The following is a 9013-nucleotide window of genomic DNA, read 5'->3' on the forward strand; positions in this document are numbered from 1 at the left end:
AAATAACGAAAGGAAACATTTGAATTTTTGAGTTGTATTCGTGCCAGGGCTCGAAAGGGGAAAAAACCCATTGAATTAACCGCACAAAGCAAAGCCCTGCTACCAGAACTCGTTTGTAGTAGAACAAAATAACAGAGTCAGATCGCCCATTTAAATTAGTTCTGTAACTTGATTGTTCCTGTTAAGAGGAGGCTTACATGTAAACTAACCTAATAATCAGGAATGGGAAGCCCAGCAAGCAGGTCATCCGTTCATCTGTCGGTCCTCCTCCCTGCTTCCAGTTCCTCATGTTTCTGTTTGATGAGGCTGTTGGCGCCCTGACGATGTCGTGAGGTAGGCTCATCAATCCCAGTAGAGCAATTCCCTCATCAGTCAGTGGACCTCATTTTTCTGAAAGGATTCAATTGACGAAAGAAAACATTTGATCTATTGAGCTGTAATTGTGCAAGGGCTAGAAAGTGGTAAGATAACATTGAATAACCCCACAAAGCAAAGCCCCGCTACCAGAACTCGTCGTTTGTGGACGAACATAGAAGAGCGCCAGATCGCCCATTTTGATTAATTCTTTATTGTTTCTGTTTAAGTAGGCTACATGTATACAAACCCGATAGTCAGTAATGGGAAGCCCAGCAAGCAGGTCATCCGTTCATCTGTCGGTCCTCCTCCCCGCTTCCGGTTCCTCGAGTTTCTGTGTGATAAGGCTGTTGGAGCCCTGACGATGTCTTGAGGCAGGCTCATCAATCTCAGTGAAGCAATTCCCTCAACAGTCAGTGGTCTTCATTTTTCTGAAAGGATACGAAAGAACACATTTGAATTATTGAGCTGTATTCGTGCCAGGGCTAGAAAGGGGAAAGAAAACATTGAATTAACCCCACAAAGCAAAGCCCGCTCCCACTACTCGTTGTTTGTGGAAGAACATTATAACAGAGTCAGATCGCCCATTTTGATGAGTTCTTTGACTTGATTGATTCCGCCAAGAGGAGGCCAGCATGTAAACTAACCTCAAGAATCAGTAATGGGTAGCACAGCAAGCAGGTCATCCGTTCATCTGTCGGTCCTCCTCCCTGCTTCCGGTTCCTCGAGTTTCTGTTTGACGAGGCAGTTGGAGCCTTGGAGGGTTTATTTTCGTCCAAACAAAGCAGCCTAGCTCATCCATGCAGTCTCAACTTTTAGATCATCAGTTTCTTTGATGAAAGCTGCAACTCTTTCCTAAGTGAACAGGGTTACGAAAACACTGGGCCTAGCCCATTTGTTACTGAAGTGAACATTCCAAAGCATTATGTCTAAGCCTACTTGTAATAAAGCCACTTGTTACCAAATAGAAACTAAACGATTCTACCCATGTTTCCACTATTTACTTTTAAAAACAGACATGATCTTTTTGTCATAATGCACACGAACATGTGCCGACACCGATAACGGCAGGTTGCCAATAAGTTGTACCCTTTCACAATGTACTTTTTTGGTGGGGGGGGGGGGCAATTAGGTCTTTTTGAAGGCACTTCCCGACAATGCCAACAATTTTGATGTTTTTGAAATGCCGCTGTTTATAACTGAAATTCAGTCATTTTCTAAACAGATATTTTAATCATTATGGTGTGAGTTTTTTCTCGTAATTTCGTCAATTTCACTTTCTTTTGCTGCCGTCATTTTCCCACTGTCATTTTCCCACCGTTTGCCGAAATTCGCTTTCCGAAAACACTTGTATTTACTTCTCTCGTTGCCGATGATTAATTTTTATGCCGTTATTTTCGTCATTTTGATTTGTTATTTCCATAATCCATTTTGTTTACTTTGTGGCAAGAACAATAATACTGATTTCGGGTATTTTTACTCTCACTAACGCTGTGATGTTTTCCTCGCGTAATTTTCATCATTTTCCTAGCGTGTAGGCCTACACGTAGAAAGCGGAGTGATTTGTTTTTCGGAAAACAAATTCGTTTACGATGTGATTTTCGCTACCATTTATTTTGCACCGATTTGAATTTTGTTTTCAGTTTTCGTCATACGCGTAGTCAAGTAAATCTCCGGGTAGGTATTATTTATTCCAATACTGCCTAACAAATTAAAGTTGATTTCGTATTTTCGTCAATTTGAGGTTTGCCTCTTCAAAACCGTAACATTTTTTAACCGACGTATTGCAGTTGAGAAAAACATAACACTTTTCAACACTTATAACACTAATCTTTTCAACATCTGCTTCGATTTTGCTTAACGATTTGACATTTTCGTAGCCGCAACAATTAATTTGATTTAAATTGCTTTAATTTTGTCTATTGTCAGAGACAACAGACGGATACCATTAAAAAAATCACACCACACAGAGAGCAATGCACACAAAGGCAAAAAATCAAACATGCAACATTTACAATGAAACAAAATACAATCTACTTTTGAGTTTTTCCCCCAAAAGTCATTTTCTCTGTAAGCATTTTTTTTACTTACAGATAAGTTTATCTTTAAATACTTAATAACGATCCGAGCTATAAAGCTCTTCACAGAATATAAATGTCGTTTATATAAATTTATGCAAAGTATAATTAACCAAAGTTATGACTTTTGATTTTACTACGATCATTAAACTATGGTCAACTGTCAACTGTGCCCTCACTGCTCACAGACTAGCGAAGTATAGACAATGCGGCGCTTTTACAGACGCTGTTAATCCCAGATTTTTGACCTTTTAGTGTTACTATAAGAGCGTATATGTCACCTTAACAGAGAGCTCATTTAGGAATGAGTGTTAATTATTAACCAACAGTTTTCTCTGTATGGCTAAACATAACGGTAGTAACGTCCTTCCGTGTTTTTGTTAAATGGTTATGGTTTAAGTTTTAATGTTCAAGTTCTTCTGAAGGAAGGGGTCTCTTGGAAATCAGCGCTACTAATACGCACCGAAGAGGATACCCCTTACAAGTGACACTGCACCAGGCATGGTCACTGTCAATTGCCGATGGCCTAGATTTTATGAATCTTGTTTGCTCTTAAACATTTTATACAATTATAAAGAAATTATATCGTCGTTGGTGGACAACGCACCAGGCATTGCCACTTTCTGTAGTTGTTTTACTAACTTTGTTTAATTATTGTTTTGAGTTCAGCAAAGTACCAGCCAATGTCCGTATAGAGGGCAGCATTCCAGTTGATCGATAAAATATCACAAAATGACTCTCAATCAATTTCAAAACCGACTATAAATTTGCGAGTGAAGTTTCTTAATAGCGAAAATAAAATGAAATACACCAGTACTTTCAAGTTTAGGGGGACAGTGTTTTTCATTAGACTGATTTTGATTTTCGTTTGCATAAAGTTAGTGTTATTTTTGTCCTTTTTTTTTTTTTTTTTTTTTAAACTTATAAAATCCCCATCGCACTGCGTGCAGGCTCAATGTGCGCATGCTCGCAGCGGGCTATGCTGGCTCCCTAATTTTCGTTTGCTTCATTTTCCCTAACACTGTTCATTGCACTTTGCTAAACAGTTCCCTAGATTTTATCACTTCGAAGTATGGTACACGAAATCGCGCGATTACGCAGGTACGCGGATATGCGGATACGCGGGTACGTGGGTACGAAGACCAAGAGGAGATGAACATAGGCCTATTGTTCTTATTTAGGGCCTACTACTATAGGCCTACACATGACAATCACAACGTACGTACGTGATACATTTAATTTATCACATACGTACATGATAATATAATATTACGTACTAACGCAATATTAGTATTATTATTGCGTACATACCTGATAAATAAGTACATATTACGTACGTACATGTATTGCATATGTAAGTGATAATACGTGTATCCTTAAACGAGTATACGTTGTGTATACGCACTTAATAATTATCACGTGGGCCCTACGTACGTAATAATTATCACGTGGGCCCTACGTGATTATATTACCTACGTACGTGATAATATTACGTGCGTGAGTTACGTATGTACGTGACACTTACACATACGTAATAGTATTATGAAAAAAACCCAAATAACTCCCATGTCCCTTCACGGTCTTCGTACCAATTAAACCGTCTCCGGTTTAGCCAAAAAAAACCACGAGTTTGCCGAACATTACGTATGAATATGCCTTTTTGTCGAACGGAAAAGCGATAGAACGTGGTGCGGAGGTTTCTAAACGCGTATGAGAATATTTCGCCGAATTTAAATGCCTATAACATTATCCTAACACTCCTACAGATCCAGCAGCTGCTTTGCTTTGCGGATGCTGCATAATGCACGCCTGCAGCGTCTGCACCGTCCTCCCAACTTGACCTACAAAAACCTAATTAATTGTTTGCATCACTTACACCAACGTTTTGCCCAGAATGTTGATTAGGTTTTATATTGTTTCAATTTATTTTTTAGTTTCTGAGACTAAGGTGGAGAACGTCTTTTAACCTTCTCCAGAAAGGGAGTTACATAAAACCTGCAAGTCAATGTGACAATGAAGGAGACACTGTCACAGGTTTATCATTGAAAATACTGGTGTAAATAAGCGAGTTAATTATTCAGGGACAACAATTTGAAAAAAAAAAATCCACTGGAATGCTACCCTTCAACTGTTCCACGTGCGAACGCAATGTCACTGCACGTATTTAATAAATTCCTATATGCAAATTAACTCACGTGGGAACACAATGTCACTGCACGTGACAAATTCCTGTTGGCATTGCATTATTATTGAATAAAATAATCATTTTCGTTCAACCTTAATTCTGCTGTAATTTATCTTCCATGTAAACTTTATTTTTAACATCCAATGCAATTAAGGAGTTCTCTGTTTCAGGTGACAAAACTCTCTACTTTTACCAGAGCTTATACACCTTATGCACATGTACATTAATCAGAGACATGTAACGTACCTCTTTCTACTCTTGAAGACATTGCCCCTCTTGGTGTTGATCTTGGAATAAGTGGTAACGATGTCTTTGTTCATACAATATAAATTGGACACAATGTGCACGTTCAATTAGAATAAACAATTTTATGCCGAGCCAAAATGATAATTTTGAACAGTGTAATGAGTTGCACGCAGTGAGCGTGAGGAGCACAACGACAGTAATGAAGGCCTAGCCCAGCACCGAAACAACAGCTTAAGATAAAGCCCGTGCACGCTAGGTCGCTGTACCATGGTGATCAGCCAGGCATGAATGTAACAATAGGGCTGGAGTCTGAGTGGAAATCTTCTAAAACACGTTATTTGCATAATGTGCATTCAGCACAAGCCTGGGTTAGAAATGAGAATCGAATAGAATGCTAATGACGTAATCCCGATGGGCGATTACCTTTTGGTCACGAGACTTACTTAGAGGGGTGGCACAGTTACATAATGATCAACATGAGTTGAAAACAATTGCCTGTTTAAATACATTTGTGAAGGACGAAAACAAAATGTACTGCACCCACTTTTGGGGGTTGAATTTTTGGACTGACCGGATACAGTCGCATCACCGGGGCACTTGCTCAATAAAAGGCATCTTCCGTTGGTGTAGCAGCGTATCCATTTGGAGGGGGGGGGGGGGGGCGCACATCCGTGCTGAACTTGATGTTGACTTTTTTTTTCAACGGACACTTGGCCTCCGTAAAATCAAAAGGGGGGGGGGGGGCTGGGCTGGTACCAAGTTTACAAAAATTGGAGCGCTCTTCGAAACCGGCCATTTTATTCTGGTTCTGTATCCGGTGGAATATACTGCATGCATAATCTCATTAGTAGGGATGTAATATGCAGACGCCATGGTGACCGAGCAGATATTTACATGAAGTTGTAGCGTTTTCAGATGATAAGTTCTCAATTATCAATTCGTCTTAATTGTTAGTTAATTATCACACTTTAATTATCAATGTTCCTTTTGAATTTGTTAATGATTAATTCTCTTGGATGCATCACGCATTGTTTTCCTTGTATACACATACACCCACACAGTGCCTATGCAATGTGTAGTCCCTTTACTTTGATACAGAGCAAATGACCTTCACTGCCCACACACAAGTCTTTGGTCAGTTTCTTAGTACAACCAAGTTACTTTCAAGATCATAGTTTTAAGGAACTATATTACTCATTCCTAGTCATTTTTTTGAGACTCAAGGAAACCACGATGTGACTAAGTTTCCCCATTCTTAAGTATTTCTTATTCTCAAGACCTCCTGTTTCCATCAGTATATAAGTGCTGCTCCAATAGCAGTATCTCATTCTGTTTCAATTCTGTTTCAATTCCAATTCTGTTCCATTTCTATTCTAGTCTATTTCAGTTCACCCAGTTCTCTTTGTCTCAGTTCACTGTAACCAGTTCAATCAATCAATGTGTATTAAAATATTGTTGTGGAATAAACGGTCACGATAAACACAGTCCTCAACCAAATTGTGTATCGACCTATCCATTCCCCAACAAAGTGGGCCCCCTGATGATGTCATCTATGGGAGACAGAAATTCTGACTTGAAAATTCCAATGCTTGGTGCTTGACGTATTTCCGATTGAAATTGATAATGTGCCCATTTTCAAGGCCCATTGTAGAGGTTTAAGGGCTCGGGTTTTCATATTCCCCGCTCATATCAGAACTCTCAGGCTATACCATTTTGGGAAAACAAATTATCCGAAATTTTAGAGCCAGTTTTGTTTTTATCTCGAGCTAGGGGGCCGGCACATTTTATGCGCAAGGGGGGTACATTTATGTCCGCAGGAGGGGCACTTGGGAAAATCTGGGGGGGGGGGGTGGAGTGTTTACTGTTACCCCGGTTTCGCCGCCCCTGGGCCCGACTTGGGACAACTAAGACGTACTAAATAATTTATTTCACGACACTGGCGATGATCGCAATTTTTGCTAGACATTGAAGTTCTACAACATCATTTTTTTTGCGACATGAAATTCACGATAAATGTATGGTGGTGTACGATAATGATCATCGGGAATGCAACGAAATAAACAGAGTTTTTTCTAATAAAGGTATACGGTGTGTGGGTGGACTATATATGATTGACCGATCCAGTAAGCACCGCCCCATGGTGTTCTGACCAATCACAGCCGTGACTTATTATGTCCGACGTGCTCGCACAAAAGTCACGCGCGTATGATGCGCGCGGCAAGAAAATGTAGTGCACGCATTGGATAGGAACACGTGTTAATTTGCCCAGTGCGCAGTGGGCGGGGTTTACTGGATCGGTCCATTAATCCGGTTCGCCGAAAACGTCATACACCATTAGAGACACACTCTTGGGAAAAAATGGTCCGATTAGGCAAAAAAAAAAAAAAAAAGTCGGTCTCTGGTCAGCGCGCGCGTCGATTTTAATCATGCGCGTCAATTTTTTTTTCTCAAAATGTTCCGCGGTAGCTCCAACAGCGCCCTCTATTGCCGCACCTCCTCAATTTTTTTTTACCAAAGAGCACCGAGGAATGGGAAATTGCACCAAGGCAAATGATCGAGAGCACCAAAGCAAATTATGGAGGACACTAATATACATGAAGACACCAAAAAGCAAAATAGTACCCCTTGTCTGTACAATCCAAGCTTGAAGAAAAAAATAGAAAAAAAAACAAAGCCGCATCGCCGCGTCAAATCCGGAACTTTGTCTGACCAGAGACCGAATTTTTTTTTTTGGCCTTAACATGGTTAACTTATTCCTTATGAAGTCAACTGAGCATGAGTGGCTGACTGATAAGGTTCACGCACAAAACCCCGAGCCAACGAGGTTTTTGTACAGAAGGCTGCCGAACCACATTTTGCGCGAGTGTGCCTGTAATGCTATGAAAACCGTGTCCTTGGAAAGCGCGCACTAAGTTTCTGACTCATATAGAATGTGATTATCAGTATGATTATGATTAGATAGGCTATTTATCTAATTTCAGTTTGAATGTTTTCTTTGATACAGACATGCGTTTGGCTGCAACTTCAGTTCAAGGCAGACAAAACAATGGCGGTTTAAGCATAAGAAATCCACGCGAACCCGAAATCAAACTAAGTTTGGATGCTGTTCAACGTTATTTTCATATTTTTTTCCTTAGTTTGAATATTTTTAGACCAAAAACTGTTTGCTTCTTACCTTGGTGAAGCCATCTGCCTTTCAGGTTGCCCGAATTACGAAGAAGTTGCAGAACAGGCGTAAAACATGGTTCATCCATGATCTTGTCTATCAATAGTCCACGGCTCTCCACGTACGCCCTGGCATACATAATAGCTCAGGCTGCGCTGCTGCATAAAATGATGATGATGAAGCCTTTTAGTTGCTATCGCCCTCTACTATCGAAGGCGCGCGCGCATTCCACACGTGCTTCAAAAGTATACATTCTATCCTTTGTTCTTTTGGGCATGTTTTTCCCATGCACCGGGCCGGGAGCAATACCGAGCATATATGGTGAGAGTTTAAATCAAAAACACGTAACTAAAGGTCCTCATAATACTGTTTTTATTTCGTGAACAGGTCGCGCGGCGCATAAGGTCACAGTTGTGAATCCCGAATGTTAAACTATTAGCCTTACTTTTTTGATGAAATTTGGCCAAAAAAATGAATTTTCTTCAAACTATGCAGAAATTCTTTTAAAAGGCAAGAGGAGCATCAATCAACAGTGAAGTAAATTTTATTACACTATCGGTCAATATGAGTTGCATTATCGGTTAGTGATACAATATCGGTTAATTTTTGTGACACAATCGGTTAGTGATGCATTACGCATTGGTTACTACATTATCAGTTGTAGCAGGCCGTGTTTGACTTTAAACGTTTTTAGGTTGTTTTAATGGTCTTATAAAGGAAATGTGTTGTATACTCCTCAAAAACAAAAACATTAAATAACAAATTCTGAACTTTTCCATGGGATTTAAAAGCAAACAAAACAAATAAAGAAAATCAAATTTAACCAACACAATTTGTCAGCAGGTACCTGTCATTTATTACATACCATTATTAATTGATTCGTAATCAGAAGAAAACAAACAAAATACTAAACAAAACAAAAATAGCTAGCCTTCGTTAAATAAGAGCAACGTTAGGTATATACGTCAGCGATATTGTGGCTTT

The 9013-nt window shown here is 39.6% G+C and overlaps 1 long non-coding RNA gene across 1 annotated transcript; it reads right to left on the reverse strand.

Moving 5' to 3' along the window:
* Nucleotides 1-215: 215 nt before the first annotated feature.
* LOC119738089 lies at nt 216-4853 on the reverse strand. The gene is made up of 3 exons (XR_005272425.1): nt 1002-4853; nt 605-785; nt 216-390 (listed from the first exon to the last, which is right to left on the reverse strand). It is a non-coding gene; the product is annotated as an uncharacterized LOC119738089 (long non-coding RNA).
* Nucleotides 4854-9013: the final 4160 nt, after the last annotated feature.

The sequence above is a fragment of the Patiria miniata genome, unplaced genomic scaffold (genome assembly GCF_015706575.1).
Source record: "Patiria miniata isolate m_02_andy unplaced genomic scaffold, ASM1570657v1 HiC_scaffold_3, whole genome shotgun sequence".
NCBI lineage: Eukaryota > Metazoa > Echinodermata > Asteroidea > Valvatida > Asterinidae > Patiria > Patiria miniata.